General features: G+C 38.6%; 1 protein-coding gene across 1 annotated transcript in view; it reads left to right on the forward strand.

Annotated features, from left to right (window-relative positions):
* Positions 1-25,168, forward strand: part of LOC122813793 (CD276 antigen homolog) — a 394,739-nt gene that overhangs the window by 236,902 nt on the left and 132,669 nt on the right. The gene's annotated exons all lie outside the window — the stretch shown is intronic.

Below are 25,168 nucleotides of genomic sequence, written 5' to 3' on the forward strand. Positions count from 1 at the left end.
AGTGCACTAGTTTCTTTTTCCTTAATGTTATATGTATGTTCCTACATTCTCCTTCTAAGATTTCTCTCCGTCTTTCCTACATAAAAACTATAACATGATTCACACACTACTAACCACACTACACCTACAGTGTTCCATGTATAATGTCCATTACTTTTTACCCTATAATTCCTTGCTGTTAGCATCACCTCATCTTTGTCTATAATAAGCCTACACTGATTGCACATCCCACATCTGTAAGTGCCCTTCTTATTATTTCCTTTATTATGGTTCAATTCCACCTTTTTCAAATCTTTCCTTTCAATTTAAATCGCTCCTTCTAATAAATCGTGGTACGTCAGGTATCAAGTTTTTAATCTCATCCTGTATTTTCAAAATACCCCAATGTTGTTTAATAATCGCCTCTATCTCAGAGGAAATGCTGGAAAACATACGAATGAAAGCACTTTCATACTCTACCTGAGAATAATTTTCTTTTGTTTGCATATCACCCCCCTTCCCTAACAGTGGGCAATACTTATCATGTCTATCCCAGATAACTTCTTCTGTTAATGCTTCTATTACATTTTCTGGATATTCCCTCTATACTAACAGTCCCTTGATAAATTCTAGTTCCTGACGAAATATCTGAAATTCACTACACATTCTCGAGGCTCTGATTAACTGCCCCTTCACAATACCCTTCTGTAAGTATGGATGCCCACTCTCATAATGTAGATATGAATCAGAGAATGTGTTTCCTAAATATTCTTGACTGGAAACAATTATTCGTTGCATCCTTGTGTAATGTCACATCCAAGTAACTTATTTCATCCAAAGAGACTGAGTGGGTAAATCTCAGAAAGATGGTTGTGTTATTAATATAGGTCAGGAAAGAAGTCAACTCATCTGCCAAAGTAGGCAAATATCATCCAGAAATCTAGTATAATAAGTTATGTTCCTAAACCATTCTGTATTCATAATATACCTTTTCTCCCATTGATTTAATAGTGAATGTTACAAGCAGGAAAGCGGAGTGGCTATGGGGGGTGGTTTGCACACCCCCCCCGTATGCCATGCATTTTTTATATGTTTTTATATGTATTTAAGTCACATTTTTCATTGACACATGGAAATTATTATTATTGTATGTCTTTTTAAAATTGTGTTCAGGGTTAATTGAAATCCCATTGGTTCCTTTGAATTTGGTAATTATATATATAGGGGACTTTGAATATGGTGAATTTGTTCTGAAGAAGCCTGACAGTTTGTTAGGTGAAAGCGCTTAACCTTGGATTAATTTGTGTACTCTGTGGATACTTTACTTCTACTGCGTGTTTTGGAGTATATTCTGGATGTTTTATACTTTTACTGTGGTTACAGGCTGTGCTGAGTTGAACGGACTGCACAGTACAATAAACTTTCAGTTTCTGAAGCCGTGGAGACCAGTCTTTTGTTTGGTGGATATTTTTGGTTTGGTGTCGGGGCACCATGGCCGAGGGAGTGGAGAATTCCTCTTTAAAAGATACACCCAGTGTTAATCAGAGCCTCGAGAATGTGTAGTGAATTTCGGATATTTCGTCAGGAACTAGAATTTATCAAGGGACTGTTAGTATAGAGGGAATATCCAGAAAATGTAATAGAAGAGTTAACAGAAGAAGTTATCTGGGATAGACATGATAAGTATTGCCCACTGTTAGGGAAGGGGGGTGATATGCAAACAAAACAAAATTATTCTCAGGTAGAGTATGAAAGTGCTTTCATTCATATGTTTTCCAGCATTTCCTCTGAGATAGAGGCGATTATTAAAAAACATTGGGGTATTTTGAAAATACAGGATGAGATTAAAAACTTGATACCTGACGTACCACGATTTATTAGAAGGAGCGATTTAAATTGAAAGGAAAGATTTGAAAAAGGTGGAATGAACCATAATAAAGGAAAGAATAAGAAGGGCACTTACAGATGTGGGATGTGCAATCAGTGTAGGCTTATTATAGACAAAGATGAGGTGATGCTAACAGCAAGGAATTATAGGGGGGGGTAATTGGGAAGCCAACCTTGAATATAGAGAATTATATTGGCAGATTAAACTGGAAGCTGGAAAGCCCCCTGGGTTGTATGATTGTATAAGTATAAGCAGCTTTTTAAAATTGAGATCAGCAAAATTATGAATGTATTATTTATGATATGTAGGAATTATCATTTCTTAATATCATGTCATAAGAAAATTTTTAATATTGTAGAACGGGCGGTTCATTTTGAATACATAAGCTATGTACAAGCATATTTTATATGCATTTTTTATGTTTTTATATGTATTTAAGTCACGTTTCTCATTGACACATGGAAATTATTGTATGTCTTTTTAAAATTGTCATTTCTTAATATCATGTCATAAGAACATTTTTAATATTGTAGAATGGGCGGTTCATTTTGAAAATATAAGCTATGTTCAAGCATATTTTATATGCATTTTTTATATGCTTTTATATGTATTTAAGTCACGTTTTTCATTGACACATGGAAATTATTGTATGTCTTTTTAAAATTGTGTTCAGGGTTAATTGAAATCCCTTTGGTTCCTTTGAATTTGGTAATTATATATATATATATATATATATATATATATATATATATATATATATATCTATAGGGGACTTTGAATATGGTGAATTTGTTCTGAAAAAGCCTGACAGTTTGTTAGGTGAAAGCGCTTAACCTTGAATTAATTTGTGTACTGTGTGGATATTTTACTTCTACTGCGAGTTTTGGTGTATATTCTAGCTGTTTTATAATTTTACTGTGGTTACAGGCTGTGCTGACTCAAACGGACTGCACAGTATAATGAACTTTCAGTTTCTGAAGCCGTGGAGTCCATTCTTTTACTGGTTGTTCGTTTGGTGGATATTTTTGGTTTGCTGTCAGGGCACTATGGCTGAGGGAGCGCAAAAATTCATCTTTAAAAGATACACCCAGTATCTTTAAGGACCAGAAAGACACTAATGATAAATCCCCAGTGGTGATGATGGGGAAATTCAACACAATGTTAGAAATTCTAACTCAGATTGCGTCAAATCAGACTACCTTGATGAGGAATGGTGGTTCCGTGTTGCCGGGTAACCAGCAACAACTACGTAATGTCATCAGCATTATTTCTTCGTTGTCCAATCAGAATGGAGCTGGGCAGATGAGGGAGGTGATTGCCAACATGGCGGACATGCACTCGCATTTGGCGAAAGCTGCTGCAGGTTGTAATTCTTTCAATAACAGTCATGAATTAAACAAAATGGATTTTACATTTGGGAATTGAACTGTGAGGAGATTCCATTTTACTGAGGACAGACACCATGTACACGAGACATTTAGTGACCTTTTGCAGGTATTTAAAGAAAAACTGTTGAGTTTAGAAACATTGCAGCTTGAAATAGACTATTTAACTGAATGTGTTGCAGTTGGAAGGGTACAAAAGGGACTGCGACTCTACAAGTACCCCAGTAACATTGAAACTAACATTATTTTCCATAAAGAATTATTAGAGTTGTTTAATAAATTTGGAATTTAACTTTTAAAGCTTATGATTAGAAATTATGAACTGCAAAGGGAGAATGTGATGAAAGAAGTGAATGTTTTACATAACAAAATTACTTTGGACTGTCTTTTCAATGTTGAAAAAAATGAAATACAATGCAGTATTCAAAGAAATTGATTCACATTGTGAGAATGTGTTAATTAGAAAAGTCAAAAAGTTAAGAGGGATTTAACGGAATACAAGGGAGGGAGAGTGTACCTACCCCCCTAAGAGGATTTTTAAGTATGGCTTAATTGAAGGGGAGAACTTGAATGAGGAGGTATTTACCCAGGATGACAGAAATTCCAACAGTATGCATAACCACCAATTAGAAGAGCCCCCACTGAGAAGGAGCGAGAGAATTGCACAAAAACAGGGGCAATACAGCAATTACGATCAGTACAATTAGTTACAGGGCAGGAGGGGCAGGGGGGAGGATGGAGCAACAACAACAGGAATTATACGAGGAACAACAGTCAGGGATGAGGGCAATTTATGCAACATTAGATGACACAGAGGTTTTGAGTGGAATAATTACCACTGATAGGGGTAAAAAAGTTACAATGGATAATTTTAACGTTTTCAATTACACTGATTTTGAGATTAAGAATGAACATTTTACCCTATTCACCAAAGGCTTTCAGTTCATGCCTAATAGACCCCTGGGTATGGTTAATACCTTAGTAGATGTTAAAGTGTTCCTGAGGAAATTGAATTTAAATCTAATATTCAAAGGGAAAAGAAGGGACAAGCAAACCTTGATAAGAACAAGTATTTTTAACCCCCCACTCAATCCGGTTTTGAAAGTTTTTGAAGAACTTGTAGAGATGGACATTAGGAGGTTAAACACTAAGAAGGATGTGGTGAAAAATTTAAGCTAGGCTGAGGAGGACTTGATAGAGGAACTACGTTAGAATAATTATAAAATAATGAAACCTGATAAGGGGGGTGGGGTTGTGCTAATGTATATGATAGATTATGAAGCTAAGATGTTTGAGATAAGATGCAGTGTAGCATCTAAGAATGAAATAAATGTTGCATATGCTAAAATACAGTATTATTTAAAAGATCACTTGTTACAAGAAGCATTATACAGGAAACTATATTACTTTTTGTATGTGGAGAAACCACATATTCTGATAATATTCAGGATACCAAAGACATATAAGGGCATTGAGAACTTAGCCTTTAGACCTATAGTTTCTGGGGCTGGTTCCATTACAGAACCTCTGGCCATATTTGTGGATCACCATTTGAAAAAGGTTTTGGGATCACTAAAACATATCACCAAGGATTCCTAGGATTTTTTTAAAAAACATGAAGTGTGACAACTATAGTAACACAGTATATCTGGTTACTGTGGATGTTGTGGAATTATTTCCCAGCATTCCACATGATATAGGTTTGGAATGGTTTCAGGAAGTGTTAACTGAAGTTAAATATTTGGATGCTAATACCATCAATTTGATTACTGAATTTTTGAAAACAACATTGAAAAACAATTACATGTTTTTTAATGGTGAATATTACAAGCAACAAAGCTGAGTGCCTATGGGGGCGGCTTGCGCCCCCCTGTATGCCAATCTGTTTTTATATCACTAGGAGAAAAAGTATATTAAGAATACAGAATGGTTTAGGAACATAACTTATTATACCAGATTTCTGGATGATATTTGCCTACTTTGGCAAGGGTCGTCAGATGAGTTGACTTTTTTCCTGACCTATATTAATAACACAACCACTTTTTTGACATTTACCCACTCAGTCTCTTTGGATGAAATAAGCTACTTGGATGTGACATTATACAAGGATGCAACGAATAATTGTTTCCAGTCAAGAATATTTAAGAAACACAAATTCTCTAATTCATATCTACATTATTGGAGTGGGCATCTATACTTCCAGAAGAAGGGTATTGTGAAGGGGCAGTTAATTAGAGCCTCGGGAATGTGTAGTGAATTTCGGATAGTTCGTCAGGAACTAGAATTTATCAAGGGACTGTTAGTGTAGAGGGAATATCCAGTAAATTTAATAGAAGAGTTAACAGAAGAAGTTATTTGGGATAGACATAAGTATTGTCCACTGTTAGGGAAGGGGGGGTGATATCTAAACAAAACAAAATTATTCTAAGGCAGGGGCGGCTCGTGCTGTAGGACTGCAGGACTGCAGCCCCCCCCACACACACACACACACCTATAGAATAAAGAAATTAAACAATAAAATTGAAAAATAAAATTAAAAAAAAAAAAAACAATTCACGGACTTCACGCATGCGTGCATGGTTCCTGACTGCTGTGTTATGCAGACGAGAACTCCATGCACGCATGCTTGCTCATTCCAGGGCTCCAGACTGCTCTGTTAGGCAGTCCGGATAGGGAAGGCAGAAAACTCCACCCTTCCAGCCCAGAGGTCTGTGCGGTGATGACCGCACAGACCAAAAGGTCACCAGACTGCATCGCCCGCAGGATGGAGGCTCCAGCCTACTCTTGTGGGACAGGGTGCTCTAGCCATCTCTCATGGGAGACCCATGAGTGGGCCAGGATGCCAGAGGACTTAGCTGCTTTGCGGGAGAGGATTCGTGGATCGGCGGCCGTTTTGTGGAGGACTTAGCTGCAAACAGGCGGAGGAGGAGTCGTGGATCAGCCGGGGCCATTTTATGGAGGACAGGTAGGGTGTGTGTGGATTCGTGGATCAGCGGAGGAGTCATGGATTGGCCGGGGACGTTTTATGGAGGGCAGGTAGTGTGTGTGTGTGTGTGTGTGTGTGTGTGTGTGTGTGTGTGTGTGTGTGTGTGTGTGTGTGTGTGTAAAATGCCCCAGTTGCTTCATGGTGGTGGGTAGAGAATAAGGCTTGATGCAGGAGCCTGAATTCCCTACCCACCACCATTTGTAAAAACATTGCAGATTTTTCCCTCATACTTGATGTTCATCGTGCATACAGCTGCAGTCATAACAGATGGGTTTTCCTGCCGTCAGGCGGGTCCTCGGTCGGCCGAATTCCAAAGTCTAGGTCCGGCGTCGGATGTTGTCGCTTCTTCCCTGATGTCAGTGCTACAGGGGTATAAAAGAACCAGCCGACACCATTTTCTTCAGTCTTTCTTGCCGCGCGGTGCCCGAAGCAGAAGTAGTTCGCAAGTGCCAGTCGGCCAGCTCCTGAGATTACGAATATTTTTCAACCAAAGTCTTCCTGAAAGCTAAGTACCCCGTTGGGGAAACTTTTCTTGCCTCAGACCGATGTCAGACAAAGTTAATAATTGCATTTCATGTGGGAAGCAAATACCACATAAGGATTTTCATTCCCTCTGCATTCCTTGCTTAGGCCCAGACCACGACGTCTCGGCCTGTCGTTTTTGTGCTACATTCAACAGACGCACTATTAAGCGTCAGGCGGAGTTCGCCCAACACTATTTTGGCAAAAAGTTTAATTACATTATGTCGTTGGATACTCCGACTCCAGTTTTGAGTAAAAGACGCAAAGATAAGGACTGACATACGAGGTCCGCGACTTCTACCGACATCACGCTAAAGCCAATGACAGGTGCTCCGGTTCTCAGCGAGGCGCCTACGCAGCCCCTGACTACCGATGACACTTCATTGGCGGTGTCTTCTGTGCCCGAGGTCGCAGGCTCTTCGGCCCACACCCCGACTACAGATACCGAAGCCACTCTTGGCGGGGAAACTCAGAGTTTAGACAGGCCTGCCACCTCTCAAGGTGTCTTCAGGCCTTCTTCTTCATTTTCCATCAAGGCTTTCACTAAGTCTAAAGCAGCCATGCATACTAAAAGACAAGCTCCACAGGGCCCCTCTCAAGGCCCCATGCCTAAAAAGCAGATGCTCAAAATGGCTGAGGATTTGATTACTCTTATCAGGGGTTCTCAACCCCCCTCGGACAAAAGGCCCAGAGTGGAGGAAGAATACCCTTCCTCGGACCAGGCCTCCATTATTTCAGAACATTCTGAAGACCAGGAACATTCATACTCCCCGTTTGAAGATTCTGATGCAGAGGAGTCCATTCCCTCTGTCTCCCCCCCTGAGGATTACTCTTTTGGTGAAACCTTACATACCTTGAGGGAACACTTCCACTGGGAAGGCCAAGAGTACTCAGACTCCAAGAAAAGGCTTAGGGATTTCCTCTTGCTCCCTCAGCACAGGCCTCTGGCTATACCTCCTGTCTTAGACATACTAGATGATGTGTATTCAGAGGCCAGCCTTAACCCAGATTCTTTACCTCCAGCTCCAGTCAAGCCGGACAGGTATTACCGGGTTCCTGATTCACACCAATTCCTATACAAAAGCCATGCGGCTGACCCAGAAACTATTTCACAGGGTCCCAAGGGAATTAAGGCCTCCACTGCTAAAAATCTATTACCTTCAGAGAGAGATTCCAGAGCTTTAGAAAGGTGGGGGAAAAAGATATACACCTCGGCCAACTTAACCATGAGGGCATTAAACTGTCAGTTCCATATGTTAAAGTACCAACAGTTTCTGTTATCACAGTTGAAAAGCAAAATGTCACAACCTGAACAACCAGACTTGAAGGAGTTGCAGGATTTGTTACATAGTGCAGAGCAAGTGGGTAAACATACCTTGCAATGTGGTTTTGATGCTTTAGAGGCCTCATGTAGAGCTGCTGTTACAGGATCAGTCATACGTAGACATGCTTGGCTCAAAGAGCAAACCTGACCAGATCATATCAAAGCTAAATTACTAGATGCACCTCTTCAAAAAGATGTATTGTTTGGTGTTAAATCTGAAGAGGTACTAAAGAAAATGGAGGAAAAGGCAAAATCAATGCAAACAGTGAAAGATTTCCTACAGGTACAACCTCCACATTTCAGCAAAAATTGGCCTTCAAAAAATTGGTCCTTTCCAGCCACGGACAGACCCCAAAGAGGTAGATACAGGCGCCCTAGGGGTAGAGGGCAATCTCAAGGATCATTTAGAGGCAGACAATGGCAAGCACCTACACAAAGAGGTGGTGAGGATAGTTCACAGCCATTCAGAAAGCAGAACCAATGACTTTCCCCTTTGCATGCCAAGCAAGGCTCAAATGGCAGCACCTTTAGGAGGAAAACTGGCATTATTTTTGAAAAATTGGCATATTGTCACAAAAGACAAATGGATCCTGGACATTATAGACAGAGGCTACAGATTCCATTTTCACACCCTTCCAAAAATGAGAGGCATGCCAAACCTGCCACACAATCAAAGGGCAGAGGCACAAAACAAATTTCAGATCTCATGGACATGAAAGCTATTCAAGAGGTACCTGCACAAGAACAGGGTCAAGGTTTTTATTCCAGACTATTCCTGGTACCAAGGAAGGGAAAAGATTGGAGACCTATTTTGGACCTATCCATCCTAAACACATTTTTACTCGTGCCAAAATTCAAGATGCTCACATTACAGCAGCTTCTTCCCATGCTGGGCAAGGAGTCTTGGCTGGTAACATTGAACCTCAAGGAGGCATACCTGCATGTCCCAATCAGACAAGATTGCAGAAGATACCTCAGATTTCTTGCACGTTCAACCCATTATCAATTCTCTGCATTGCCCTTTGGCTTATCTACTGCGCCCAGAGTGTTCACGAAATGCCTGGCATCAGTAATTGCCTACTGCAGACTTCAAGGGATACAAATATACCCATATTTGGACGACTGCCTGATCCAAGCAGACAGCAAGCACATACTTCTGAAACATCTGGCATTTGTAATAATGTTGTTGAATTCTCTGGGCTACACAATCAACAAAAAGAAATCAAGGCTAATACCCTCTCAAGCAATAATTTTCCTGGGTGCCAGCTTGAATACAAATACCCAGATGGCCTACCTCACGCCAGAGAAACAAGGGCAACTAACTCAATACTTCAGAAAACTGGCAACCTTCACCAGGCTAACTGCAAGGAAAATCCTGCAGGCTCTGGGATTTATGGCATCTTGTATCTTGCTAATCCCATGTGCAAAGCTGCATATGAGGAAACTTCAGTGGTACGTAAAAAACCTATGGTCTCAACACAGCCACAGTTTGGAAACAATTATACCACTGATTCCATGTCTTCAAAAGGAATTTCTGTGGTGGGCTCAAGCATGCCAAAGAAACACAGGTCTCCCATTCTGCAAGCCTCAAGCAAATCAAGTCATCACAGCAGACGCCTCGGACTACGCTTGGGTGGGGCGCACATGACAGATCAGTGCATTCAGGGCAAATGGTCCCAAAAAGAAAAGCACCTACACATCAATCAAAAGGAAATGCTAGCAGTAATAAATGATATTATGGCTTTCAAAGACCTACTGCATCCAGGCCAGCTATTGATAAGGACAGACAACACCACAGTGATGTGGTACATAAACAAACAGGGAGGAACCCATTCATATCCCCTATGCAGGCTAGCCATGTCTCTTTGAAACATGGCTCTGGAATTACAAATCGAACTTCAAGCACAGTACCTGCCAGGCAAGGAAAACACGCTGGCAGACAACCTAAGCAGAAATATGACAGATCCACACGAATGGAAGTTGCATCCTCAAGTTTTTACAAAGATAATTCAAGCATGGGGAAGGCCAGACATAGATCTCTTTGCCACCCACAGAAATCACCAATTGACAAAATTCTGCTCAAGGGCCTTTCATCCACAGGCCTGGAAAGTGGACGCACTCTCTTTCAGTTGGACAACAATGACAGTTTATGCCTTTCCACCTCTTCCTCTGCTGCCCAAAGTTCTATTAAAAACCAGAACAGACAGACCAAAGATGATTCTCATTGCTCCAGACTGGCCAAGACAACACTGGTACCCACTCCTGTGGAGCCTGACGCATTCCCCACCATGGATCCTGCCTCTAATGCCTCTTCTACTGACTCAGCACAACTTCAAAACTCTTCACAGTCAGCTGAAAACACTCAATCTAGCTGGAAGATTCTTTAACTTCACAACAGACCCTACTCTCCAAGGAGGTGCAGGATGTCATTTTGGAGGCCAGAAGGCCTTCTACTAGAAAAGCCTACTCCGCAAAATGGAAACGGTTTTGTGCCTGGAATCAGAAAAAGGGTCAGAATCCTGGAACACTGAATTTACCTCAAACATTACAGTACCTAGCTGAGATGCTAAGCAGTGGACTTTCTTTCTCCTCCATCAAAATCCATGCCTCAGCCATTTCTGCAGAATACAACACTGATCCTCCTTTATTCTCTCACCCCCTCTTAAGACAGTTCCTCAGAGGGGCTAAGAATATAAAACACCCAAGGAAACAACCAGTACCTGCTTGGGACCTCAATTTCATTCTAGAAAAACTGACCTTGCCTCCTTTTGAGCCAGCTGCTTCAACAGAACTGCAATATTTGTCCTGGAAAACAGCCTTCCTTCTGGCTATCACCTCAGCTCGCAGGGTTTCGGAACTACAAGCCCTCATGGCTGTGCAGCCTTTCATCATTTTCCATCAGGACAGAGTTTCCTTATGAACCAATCCTTCCTTTATGCCAAAGGTAGTATCCAGGGTAGCCTTGAATCAGGCTATCCACTTACCTACCTTTTACCCTAATCCTCAAAACAAAGGGGAGAGACTACTACAGTCCTTGGACATTCACAGACAGTTACATTATTATTTGGACAGAACAAAGCCCTTCAGAAAATCAGAGCAACTCTTTGTGTCCTATGCTACAGGAGCTCAAGGGAAGCCTATTTCCAAACAGACAATCTCAAAATGGATAGCCCACTGCATACGCTTTTGTTACTCTTTTCATGGTAAAACTGTACCTGCAGGCATCAGATCTCACTCCACAAGTGCCACAGCTACCTCTGCAGCTTTCCTCAGGGGGGTTCCTACCAAAGATATTTTGGAAGCAGCCACTTGGAATTCTGTACATACTTTCTCCAAGCACTATCACCTACCATTATACTCCAAATCTAGAGCAGGCTTTGCCACTGCAGTTTTGCAGGGCATCCTGGATCCTCCTAGTTCCACCTAGTGCCTACCACCCCTTTTTTAGCTTTGGGATTCTACCCATCTGTTATGACCGCAGCTGTATGCACGATGAACATAGTACAGTTTTGTACCTACCATAAATGTAGATGTTCGAGTGCTAATACAGCTGCAGTCCAGGTTTCCCTCCCTCCTTCCCCTCTTGGGACAGGCCTAATGGCTAACACCTCCTCATACAACCTGATTGGTGTATTCTTCTATGGTGTATTTGCTTGCAACTACTGTTTTTTGATCATATTGCATTGCATTATTACATAAATTTATGTATTGCCTTCCTTCTGGGGGTACCTGACATCTGGGGCAAGAAAAACTGAAGAAAATGGTGTCGGCTGGTTCTTTTATACTCCTGTCGCACTGACGTCAGGGAAGAAGCAACGACATCCGACGCCGGACCTAGGCTTTGGAATTCGGCCGACCAAGGACCCGCCTGACGGCAGGAAAACCCATCTGTTATGACTGCAGCTGTATTAGCACTCGAACATGTACATTTATGGTAGGTACAAAACTGTACTTTCTATTCCTCATAAAATCTGTGGTTTCTGTATTTTGGTGTCCTTGCAAAGCTAGTAGTGCATTGGTGCAGTGGTAGCATTGTTGCCTGACCGGTTCTCTGGTTTGATTCTTGGCTGGGGTGCCTTATCTTCTCTATGGAGTCTATATGCCCTCCATATGTTTTTTTCCTCTAGTGTCCTCCCATCTTACAAAGACATGTCTGTCTGGAGTGTCTCTCCCTGGGCCTCTGCTAAAAAATAGCTTTTGCTTCAAGTCAGACTTTCCTGGTTAATAAATGTTAAAAATGACACGCATTTGAATATCAGACTTCATATTCTTCAGAAAGTGCATGGTAAAACAAAAGCTTTTATTCTAGCAATTTTCTAAGTGTATAAGATGGATATTTGAAATTTGTCCCTATTTTTGGGACTGTATTCCCCCATTATTGGCTTCATCCAGGTTTTTTGTGCTAAGGTTGAGAGCTATGGTAAGAACTGAATTCACTGAATATGTTTTGGGGCTATATTTCCCTATTACTGGCTTTGTCCGGGTGTTTTTTGCTAAGAGATTGAGAGCTGTGCTATGGTGAGAACTGAATTCTTTAAATGGTAGCTATTTTAAGTTTCCGTCTTCCTCGTTTACAAAACAGCTGATTTGGCATAGTGGTATGCTGCTCTGACTGTTTTGCACAGGGTCCTGGGTTTAAGGCTTGGCAGTGAAATGTATGGTAGTAGCACATCATTTTATTCTATTTTAGTTATACTATGCAGGGTGGCAAGTGCCTAGCATCCCAAAATATGAAATAGGTACCCCAAATCCCACAGACTTTACTATTGCCGTAAGCTATACAACTACTGAAAACAAAGCTGACATTCATACATGCTACAGTTACACCCCCTCCCCCAAGTAATTTTCAACCATAGAAGAAAAACATTAATGTTTAGATGTGAGAAGTGTAACCACCACAGTGGAAGAATGGGGCAGGGACTTGACATTCTGCACAGCATAACTAAAAATTTACAGCAGAATCAGAAAATTACAGAATACAGTTTTCATTTCTTTTCCTTGATTTTCTTGTCACTTCTTGGTATTTCTTGTGTTATTTTGCTATTTCTGCACCTTGGTTTGCCTTTGTTGGACATATATACCCGAATGAATCAGTGAGATGTTTCTGCCACCTTCAGTACATTATTTTGCAAATTATAACACGACATACCTCTCAACTTCTTAGAGCAAGAAATCTGGACAAAGCCATAAATAAAAGTGGGACAAAGGCTCAAAAATAGGGACAATTTTTAAATATTGCTTTTACAAACTTAGAAAGTTGATAGAATAAGACGTTTTTGCATTAGCATGAATTTTCTGAAGGGTATGAAATCTGAGACTCAAATGTCTATTATTTTCTAACTGCAATCTTTACTGATTTGCCACTAATTTGCCAGAAAAGCACAGTTTTATGAAAAATGGACCAAAAATGAGGCAAAAATCTGACATTCTGCGAAAATCTGTACTGTTGACAGGTATGTAGCACAATGTACTCATATGATTTGAATAGTTTTCTGAGAAATTTTAAGGTACATTGTTATAAATAAGGACTCCAAAAATGCAATGGACTATCTTTTTTTTCCAGGGAGGAGCTCTCAGTTTTACCAACAGTGAATTACTGTACATTTTTAAACAGTCTAGATTTGTTTAAGTCTGATATTTAACACTCCAGAGAAGTAATGGTGACTGACTGATCTGAAATAGCTGCTTCACTGCGATTTGTGCGAGCTGCAAGTTGGAATGGCAAATGTACATGCAGTTGTGATTTGTACCAGCTGTGAGATGAAAGAGCAAATACATGTACAAGTGTGATTTGTGCGGGATGCAAAATGGAACACCAAATGCATGTGAGAACTTGAAGAAGAAAATCACCAGATATACACCAGCACTGTATTTGTTTCATATAAAAGAAACCATTTCCCTGCTAGCTGATGGGCTGAAACTTGGTTCACTTACTACTGTTTGTGTTAAGAAGAGTAGCACAACTACAGAGATTTGCAGCAGCATCCATGATCCTGGCAAATGTGGGAGTGAAGTGAAAGTTGATGGTGTGGCAGCATTCTTTAATGACAAAATTATTTATAGCATTTTAAACAAAGAATTATTTCTGCATTTTCTATCATTTTGTCACTGCTTTTTATACTTGTGTTTGTGAATCATGGGATCTTACTATCCCACTGAACTGAGTAGAGAGTTTATTTTTCTATTTGTTGGCCAAGGTCAAGCACTAAATGTTAGGTACAGAAATTTCATGCTAGTTACCTGTCCAGATTTGTGACAAGCTGTACTTTTTTAAAAAGAGCCTTTGTTTAAATTTTCACTGTCTGCAGGTTAAGAGGTTTGTTAAGGTAGTGCTTAATTTTCAACCACTTTTTTAACGGCCAATGCAACTATTTCCAATTGATACTTAGCAAGAATCTACAAATATACAGGAATTATTCTTTTTTTTTTAATGAAGTGACCTTCACCATCTAATGTAGTTCTTCGTGAATTTTTCAGGGACTGAATGGAACAGATAATGTGATTTTATGATCTTTGATGTCTTGACTGACTGATTTCCTTTGTTCACTATGAAAATGAGAAGCTACATTTCCTTGGCTATTGCACAAAGCAGAAAACTACCAAAATAAAAGTAGTTTTTCCTTAGTTTGTACTGGAACTTGGATTATTTGCATTGTTCACATCACTTTCTGAAACAAAATGTTATGTCAAGGTCTTTTTCCACACCTTGTCTTTAATATCAGAGTTCTGTAGTGTCTTGACTGTTTCTCTAGAAGTGGCAGTTTCATTTAGCTGATTAGCACAATTGATTTCCCACAATATGTTGGACTCTTAAAGAATGTCCACTAGCAGTCTACATGTGTCCGGTGTAGCAATCTGTGTGTGTCCAGTGGGTTGGACTCTTAAAGACAATTCTTAGAAAGCCATTCTACATAGCCCAACTGATTACTAAAGGTATATTTTCCGAATTTGTCTGTCTGTCTGTTACTGTGTCATCTGTCCATCCATAACATGTCCAAGTATGTTGTTGTCCCTCTCTACTCTTCCTTAATCTGGCCTGTAATAGAATGTAATATCCCCTTTGGCATGTACATATCCAAATAAATTATCCAACCTGAAGGATTATAATGTTTCCTAAGCAAGAAAATCTGGGGTATGAGCTCTTTAACCGATGGAGTGACTAAGAGCTCTGTCACTTTACTGCGACCAGAGGAGAATCTGGATTGGGACTGAAGGGGACATGCACAACCTGTTTGGGGCTGCAATTGGCAGATCCCAGTCAGTCTTTAGTACATACCAACATTTAGGAATAAATGCAGGTATTGAATTTGTGGTCAAACAGAAGTGATTTAGTGCTCCTTGTGTAACATAAACTGTAGCAGCTGCTTGTATAAATGTGACAAGCAGTTTGCTACAGTTTACAAGGAGAGAAGAGCTTTTTTCTTTGCTCCTCAGATATGGGGAGAGGAGGTTTTTCTCTCTCTCTCTCTCATCAGCTTCTCTTTTACTTTGATTACCAGGAGAAGCCATCATCTGCCTTGTAAGTACTCCTTCAAAAGAAGTTTTGAGGTATTCATAGGTTCATAGGTAGGTACTAGGCTATCTGCCCGAAGGCATTTATAAGCCTAGCCAGAATGTGTTGGCTTTTGCCGCCCCCTTAGATTAGTTCCCTGTGCTTCTGTCCAGCAGAGCCACTGAAGTGATCCCCGGGGTAAACTTTCTGTTTCCCATCCACTCGTCAAGGTTTCTCTTGAAGAGTGCTAGCGAGGAGCTCTGCCTAATGTAGATTGGAATCTTGTTCCAAAGCATGGGAAGTCTCTGAGACAGGAATCTATCCCTCCAGTATGTCCTATTTATTGTTGTGGTGAGGTTTAGATCCCTAGAGCATGTGACTCGAGGGGATAAGGTTTTCTTTAGGTGGAGCATGTCCATCAATTCTGGGTTGGACATGGCCTTGTATGTCAGGCAGAGATCATCTCTGAGCAGGTGGTATGCAACCGAGTACAGCTGGAGTTTATTCAGTCAAGCTGCATAGGGCATCTGTTTGACGCCAGTGATCCTCTTGGTGAGTTACTTCTGCGGTCTTTCCAGCTGTTGCAGGTGTCTTGTAAGGTACATCCCAAATGGGGCGTTGTACTCTGATGGGTCTGATGAGTGATGAGTAGAGGGGCACAATGACCTCTTTTGATCTGGATGCAAACCCTTTTGTGATTAGATGGGCCACATAGAAGGATTTTTCTAACCACTTTGGCAATGTGATTATCAAAGGAGAGATTACTATCTGCTTGGGTCCCCAGATTCCTTATTACATTTTTCGTATTTAGGGGACTACCACCTATGTGGTAGTTTGTGGGTACTTTATTTCCAAAGGGAATAACTATGCACTTTTTGGCATTTAGCTTGAGTCCTAAATCAAGTTCCCCTGCACGCGGGAAGTTGCACGGCAAAAAAGGAGCCCAATACAAAAAAATTTTAGCCAGCAACAAGTGAGCCGTGTACCAGTAGTTTATTTAAACTACTAAGACCACATTACATACAAAACAGACCGGTTTCAGCCAACAGAGATTCTGGCCTTCTTCAGTGTATTACAAACAGCATAATAGTAGTCAGATCTTTATATAGTAAATGAAAACATATCATTGGTTGAGAAATACATATTAATCAATGAACTCATGAATATTTATATTTTTCTAAAACAACCATATAGACAAGAAAATTGTATATGAAAATTCAATCATAAATATTCATTTAGTCCTGGATTAAATAAAGCCCCAAGTTTAGTAATCCATTTTTTCTCCCTGGCATCTAATTTCTTATGCCAGCCAGATTTATAGGTACGATCACCAATAAGTTTATCTATGATAATGAAATGGAATTGAGCTGTGGGATGTATAAGTGTGTGTTTATATAATGCATTGGTAGTTCTTTTACATTTAATATCGCTAAGGTGTTCAGACATACGCAGTCTAAAAGGTCTAGAAGTCTGACCTATGTAAAATGCATGGCAACTGCAACAAGCCATATAGATAGCCCAATCAGTGTTACAGTTGGCAAAAAAGCGGATGTCAAAAACAATACTACTGTTTCTACTAGTAAATTCCTTGGACTTTAAAAGGTGTTTACAATTGACACAGTGTCCACAGGGAAAACATCCAATCAATCTATCGCCCAAAATGGTGGTTTGATATAACACAGGTAATCTAGACTCAGAATGATGTTTATAGTGATTAAAATATCCAGCTAGATTCTTTCCTTTACGGAAAGAAAAAGAGCATGTGTTCGGAATGAATGGTTGAATCTTATTATCAGCTTTAAGTATGTTCCAATTGTCTTTAATGATGTTCATAAATTTATTAGTATTTCTGCCAAAAGTGGTAGTAAACCGTAATATATTAGACGATGAACATTTATTTTTATTTTTATTTTTATATATCAATAGATTGTCTCTATCCAGACCCAAGGCATGATTCTCTGCCATAGTGACATATCCTGAGCTATAGCCTCTGTTCATGAATCTATTATGTAAGTCATGAGCATGATGTTTAAAAGTAACATCGTCTGAGCAGTTACGTCTAATTCTAAGAAATTGTGATTTTGGAATGTTTTTGGCTGTATGTTTTGGATGAAAGCTGGAGGCATGGAGTAAAGTATTATATTGTGGGAATTTGTGATAAACTTCAGTTTTAAGGGTATCATCCTCATTTTTTGTGACCAAAACATCAAGAAACGTGATGGATTTTTGGTCATAGGTAATAGTAAACTGAATTCCCCATTTGTTGTCATTTAGATACTCCAAAAATTCCTGGAGATATCCAATATCTGATCTCCATACCATCCAGCAGTCATCCAAATATCTCCGCCAGATGTCAATGTCAGGCAGAAACAAGTTATGAGTATCATCATAAATCATGATTTCCTCTATGTAAGCCATAAAGAGATCAGCATGTATGGGGGCAAAGGAAGCCCCCATTGCTGTACCCTTAATCTGTAAATAACATTCCTGATCATAGAAGAAGACGTTTTTAGTTAACACATGCTCAGTTAGATTAATGAGAAAGGTATTAAAGCCAGGTTGATACAGGTTAGATTTATAAAGCCAATACTCAATGGCATCAAGACCAGCCCAATGAGGGATGTTAGTATATAATGAGCTGACATCCAATGTGCATAGCCACCAATTCTGTTCTAATTGCATATCATTAGCTATGCTCAAAAATTGTGTCGTGTCCTGTATTCTAGATCTAACCCAAGGTAGAAGTGGTTTCAAATACCTGGTCAGAAATTCTGAGAGCGGTTCCGTAAGTGATCCTATGCCCGACACTATTGGCCTGCCTGGTGGATGTAAAGGATCTTTATGTATCTTAGGCAGAAAGTAAATAAATTGTCTGGCAGGGTCAGTGATGGTTAGGTGTCTTAGTGTTTTATCAGTAATGATCCCATTATCAACCGCAGAATGTAAAAAATCATTGATTTGTTCAGAAAATACTGGTGTGGGATCAAGAGGCATTTTATTATAATAACGGGCATCACCCAATTGTCGGTGCGCCTCAATATCATAATAACTCCAATCCATAACCACCACTGCCCCACCTTTGTCAGCATGAAGAATTACCAATTCCTTATTTCTAACTAGTTCATCTAAGCTAGATATATCACTTTCAGTCATATTATTGGGCATAGGTTGTACAGAATTGTGCTGAAAATGTAAGTCACTGAGTACATTACGTAAGAAAAGACCAACAGAGGGGTGCATAGGAGGTGTAAATGATGAAGCATGATATCTGAAAGCCTTCGTATGTTGTTGTTCTTCATCCCCCTTGTCCTGAAAAAACAATTTGAGGTTAATAAGTCTACAAAAAGAAAATAAATCTTGTGCAAAATTATCTTCAGGAACAAAAAAAACGGGGATAAAAGATAATCCTTTATTTAGTAAAGATGTTTGTTCAGGTGTTAATACAGTGTTAGAGATATTACAAACATTATTTATTTGTTTGTTAATACTTCCATCAAATTCTGGAGACTTGTAACCCTTTTTGTGTTTCCTGCCACCCCTCCTACCCCCCCTGTTGGCCCTAAAGGGATAGTATGATTACTACGTTTAGGCGTGGGGGACCCCATGGTGTGCTGTGTATCAGTGTCAGTTCCTGATGAGGTGTCATAATCAGTGGAATCAATAGTATTTCCACGTCCTTTTAAAATGGAACGTGGGCGTTTCCTTTTGGAACTGGGTGTGTTGGTATTCTCTGCATTTTGGAATCTGACATGTCTAACATGTTTAAATGGTTGTCCTTTCTGATAGTCAGACAAATCCCGTTCAAATTTTTTAAGTTTCCTTTATTTAAGGGTAGTATCAAAAATCAACAAATCAGAGCTAAGTTTGGATAATAATGGAGGAAAAAAACTATCCTGTTGATATTGGTTGCAATCCTCAATAAGTTGTAATACCTTAGAGTTTTGTTTGTCAATAATCCTAGTATAATAGTTAGACAGTGAATGGACAAACTTCATAGAACATTCTTGTTGAATGGATAACCATTCGGTATTAAGAATATCATCGGGATCTGCCACCAATGGCTGAATCTTGACCCTCAGACCTCTAGGACAAATGTCCTTGGCCAAATAAGCCTTCAATAGTTTAAGGTGCCATACATAAGATCTCAATGATCTCATATTTTTATTAAGATCATCAAATGATTTTTGACATAACTGTTCTGGCTTCAAGGGATTAGAAATAGCAGAGCCATCAATGCCCAAACCAATACCAAATGGTGCCAAATCATCCTTATCCGAAGATAAATCCAAGAATATTTTACTTAAATCCATCATAAAAAATGATCAAAAATGTGATGTAATGCAATAATAAAGAGTAACCACGCCCTGTGTCAAAAACAAACAGATAATAATATTCAAACAATAATGGCCAGAATATAGTTTGTGCAAAACCTTGCACCTTAAAGCCACGTTAGACACAGGACAATAATGGTATAGTATGGACAAAGTACTATGCTCCTTATATATCTGACATAGATCCGAAGTAAGGCACCTCAAATTACAAACTAACACCTGATTTTATCAGAATGGTCAGAGAACAAAAGTCAGAGACAATAGTGGTCAGATCCCAAATAATGTCCAACACTGAATATAAAATGAGATTAAAAGGATTATATATACCTATTATGAACAATTATATTGATATTATTAATGGTGCTGAAAAATATTTATAATGCTCATATAGGTCCAATTATTGATGTCAAAGACCTACAGATCAAGCCAACCTAGCATAGTCAATATATAGAAGCTTATTCCTATGTTAGATAGTATTCAGTCAATAAGCTGACCCCTGATCTGAAAAATAGGTACAAAAACTAAACACTAAAAGTGACACTTTAAAGCTAAATCTAATAAACCTTATATGTGGTTATATGTAATACACAGGATATAGACAAAGTCATAACCACAAATGTACATAGATAGTGTCTAAATTAGTGATCTAGTACTATACTTGGTACAATCCTAAAATACACTATTTACTCCCTGAAAATTATTAACTAAGATATGTGATTTAACACAAAAAACAGTGATAAATTCAAAACAAATATACACTGCTATTATAAACAATATATCCAGCAACCAGATAGTTTACTCCATTCCTATTGGAGAAAAATTCACAATAGCCATGGAAAATATGTCTTAGTTCCACCCTCAACTCGTCGATGAATTCAAAAGGCCATGCCCTATTGGCAAGCATAATGGTAGATTATAAATAAAACACATAGTTTCATGTATAAGATATGCCCTCCAAAATGAAATCGGATTTGAACAATCCATTCTAAATCAAAAAAGAAGCACATAAGAAGTATTAAAGTTGCTTTGCTAAGTAACAACTGTAACAAAACATAAACACTGCTTCTGGTTTAAAGATATGATATTTAGATGGTATATATTTAAAGGTAAACACTTGTAGGCAATAGTCCATATAGTTCAATGCAGCATATTCATTTATAATAAGAAGCCTTGGAAGTGTATGAACACACTTAAATGTCCAAATAGTAGAGAGCTCGACAGTCCACAACAAAGAACAGTTGTAATTGTCCAAGACATACACACAATCCTGAAGGCGTATTGCAACAACAGTTCACCTAAAGTGATATTATTGCCTACCCTTTAAATCCAACACACACATGTAGTTGCGACATATGTTCAAAAAACATTGATGTTAAATCACAGATGTTACTCCAAAAATTGTTCAGTAGCTGTCCATAACACACAAACCATATTTAGAATGAAAAAAATCCACTGAAATATGGCGAAATAGGTATAGTAACTAGATATCAGCTATGTATAAGCTGCCGACACACCGACACAGCACGCCATGAAGTTCCCAACAGGAAATTCAGCAACGTATGTCCAAATGGAGTTCTCCTGCATGCGAAAAGTTATAAGGCGAAAAAATAAATAGACGCCTTGAAAGTGTATAAACACGCTTTACTGTCCAAAAAATAGAGAATTGAACAGTCCGTAGCAAAGGCAGTTATGGTTGACAAAATGAATCATAGACACAATCCAAAAGAGCGTCTTTCGATGATAGTTCACCCCAAGTGATACTATTGCCAACCCTTAGAATACAACACGCACATGCGATTACGACGTATGCTCAATTCCATAATGACAAACATAGACATTAAATCACTGATGTTGCACCAAAAGGTGTTCAGTACTAGGAATTTACTAGTAGAAACAGTAGTATTGTTTTTGACATCCGCTTTTTTGCCAACTGTAACACTGATTGGGCTATCTATATGGCTTGTTGCAGTTGCCATACATTTTACATAGGTCAGACTTCTAGACCTTTTAGACTGCGTATGTCTGAACACCTTAGCGATATTAAAACTACCAATGCATTATATAAACACAGACTTATACATCCCACAGCTCAATTCCATTTCATTATCATAGATAAACTTATTGGTGATCGTACCTATAAATCTGGCTGGCATAAGAAATTAGATGCCAGGGAGAAAAAATGGATTACTAAACTTGGGGCTTTATTTAATCCAGGACTAAATGAATATTTATGATTGAATTTTCATATACAATTTTCTTGTCTATATGGTTGTTTTAGAAAAATATAAATATTCATGAGTTCATTGATTAATATGTATTTCTCAACCAATGATATGTTTTCATTTACTATATAAAGATCTGACTACTGTTATGCTGTTTGTAAAACACTGAAGAAGGCCAGAATCTCTGTTGGCCGAAACCGGTCTGTTTTGTATGTAATGTGGTCTTAGTAGTTTAAATAAACTACTGGTACACGGCTCACTTGTTGCTGGCTAAAATTTTTTTGTATTGGGCTCCTTTTTTGCCGTGCAACTTCCCGCGTGCAGGGGAACTTGATTTAGGATACACGTTGCTGAATTTCCTGCTGGGGACCTCATGGTGTGCTGTGTTGGCGTGTTTGCCGTTATCTACATGGTTGATATCTACTTAATATACTTATTTTGCCAAGTTTCCGATGATTTTTTCTCATTTTAAAGGTCGTCTATGTGTCATGACCAGGTACTGAACACCTTTTGGTGCAGCATCAGTGATTTAATGTCTATGTTTGTCATTATGGAATTGAGCATACGTTGTAATCGCATGTGCATGTTGTATTCTAAGGGTTGGCAATAGTATCACTTGGGGTGAACTATCATCGAAAGACGCTCTTTTGGATTGTGTCTATGATTCATTTTGTCAACCATAACTGCCTTTGCTACGGACTGTTCAATTCTCTATTTTTTGGACAGTAAAGCGTGTTTATACACTTTCAAGGCATCTATTTATATTTTCGCCTTATAACTTTTCGCATGCAGGAGAACTCCATTTGGACATACGTTGCTGAATTTCCTGTTGGGAACTTCATGACGTGCTGTGTCGGTGTGTCGGCAGCTTATACATAGCTGATATCTAGTTACTATACCTATTTCGCCATATTTCAGTGGATTTTTTTCATTCTAAATATGGTTTGTGTGTTATGGACAGCTACTGAACAATTTTTGGAGTAACATCTGTGATTTAACATCAATGTTTTTTGAACATATGTCGCAACTACATGTGTGTGTTGGATTTAAAGGGTAGGCAATAATATCACTTTACCTGAACTGTTGTTGCAATACGCCTTCAGGATTGTGTGTATGTCTTGGACAATTACAACTGTTCTTTGTTGTGGACTGTCGAGCTCTCTACTATTTGGACATTTAAGTGTGTTCATACACTTCCAAGGCTTCTTATTATAAATGAATATGCTGCATTGAACTATATGGACAATTGCCTACAAGTGTTTACCTTTAAATATATACCATCTAAATATCATATCTTTAAACCAGAAGCAGTGTTTATGTTTTGTTACAGTTGTTACTTAGCAAAGCAACTTTAATACTTCTTATGTGCTTCTTTTTTGATTTAGAACGGATTGTTCAAATCCGATTTCATTTTGGAGGGCATATCTTATACATGAAACTATGTGTTTTATTTATAATCTACCATTATGCTTGCCAATAGGGCATGGCCTTTTGAATTCATCGACGAGTTGAGGGTGGAACTAAGACATATTTTCCATGGCTATTGTGAATTTTTCTCCAATAGGAATGGAGTAAACTATCTGGTTGCTGGATATATTGTTTATAATAGCAGTGTATATTTGTTTTGAATTTATCACTGTTTTTTGTGTTAAATCACATATCTTAGTTAATAATTTTCAGGGAGTAAATAGTGTATTTTAGGATTGTACCAAGTATAGTACTAGATCACTAATTTAGACACTATCTATGTACATTTGTGGTTATGACTTTGTCTATATCCTGTGTATTACATATAACCACATATAAGGTTTATTAGATTTAGCTTTAAAGTGTCACTTTTAGTGTTTAGTTTTTGTACCTATTTTTCAGATCAGGAGTCAGCTTATTGACTGAATACTATCTAACACAGGAATAAGCTTCTATATATTGACTATGCTAGGTTGGCTTGATCTGTAGGTCTTTTGACATTAATAATTGGACCTATATGAGCATTATAAATATTTTTCAGCACCATTAATAATATCAATATAATTGTTCATAATAGGTATATATAATCCTTTTAATCTCCTTTTATATTCAGTGTTGGACATTATTTGGGATCTGACCACTATTGTCTCTGACTTTTGTTCTCTGACCATTCTGATAAAATCAGGTGTTAGTTTGTAATTTGAGGTGCCTTACGATCTATGTCAGATATATAAGGAGCATAGTACTTTGTCCATACTATACCATTATTGTCCTGTGTCTAACGTGGCTTTAAGGTGCAAGGTTTTGCACAAACTATATTCTGGCCATTATTGTTTGAATATTATTATCTGATTAGCTATGCTCAAAAATTGTGTCGTGTCCTGTATTCTAGATCTAACCCAAGGTAGAAGTGGTTTCAAATACCTGGTCAGAAATTCTGAGAGCGGTTCCGTAAGTGATCCTATGCCCGACACTATTGGCCTGCCTGGTGGATGTAAAGGATCTTTATGTATCTTAGGCAGAAAGTAAATAAATTGTCTGGCAGGGTCAGTGATGGTTAGGTGTCTTAGTGTTTTATCAGTAATGATCCCATTATCAACCGCAGAATGTAAAAAATCATTGATTTGTTCAGAAAATACTGGTGTGGGATCAAGAGGCATTTTATTATAATAACGGGCATCACCCAATTGTCGGTCGCCTCAATATCATAATAACTCCAATCCATAACCACCACTGCCCCACCTTTGTCAGCATGAAGAATTACCAATTCCTTATTTCTAACTAGTTCATCTAAGCTAGATATATCACTTTCAGTCATATTATTGGGCATAGGTTGTACAGAATTGTGCTGAAAATGTAAGTCACTGAGTACATTACGTGAAAAGACCAACAGAGGGGTGCATAGGAGGTGTAAATGATGAAGCATGATATCTGAAAGCCATTATGTTGTTGTTCTTCATCCCCCTTGTCCTGAAAAAACAATTTGAGCTTAATAAGTCTACAAAAAGAAAATAAATCTTGTGCAAAATTATCTTCAGGAACAAAAAAAACGGGGATAAAAGATAATCCTTT

Source organism: Protopterus annectens, chromosome 10.part0 (assembly GCF_019279795.1).
Source record: "Protopterus annectens isolate FY-2018-M chromosome 10.part0, PAN1.0, whole genome shotgun sequence".
In the NCBI taxonomy this organism is placed as follows: Eukaryota; Metazoa; Chordata; order Ceratodontiformes; family Protopteridae; genus Protopterus; species Protopterus annectens.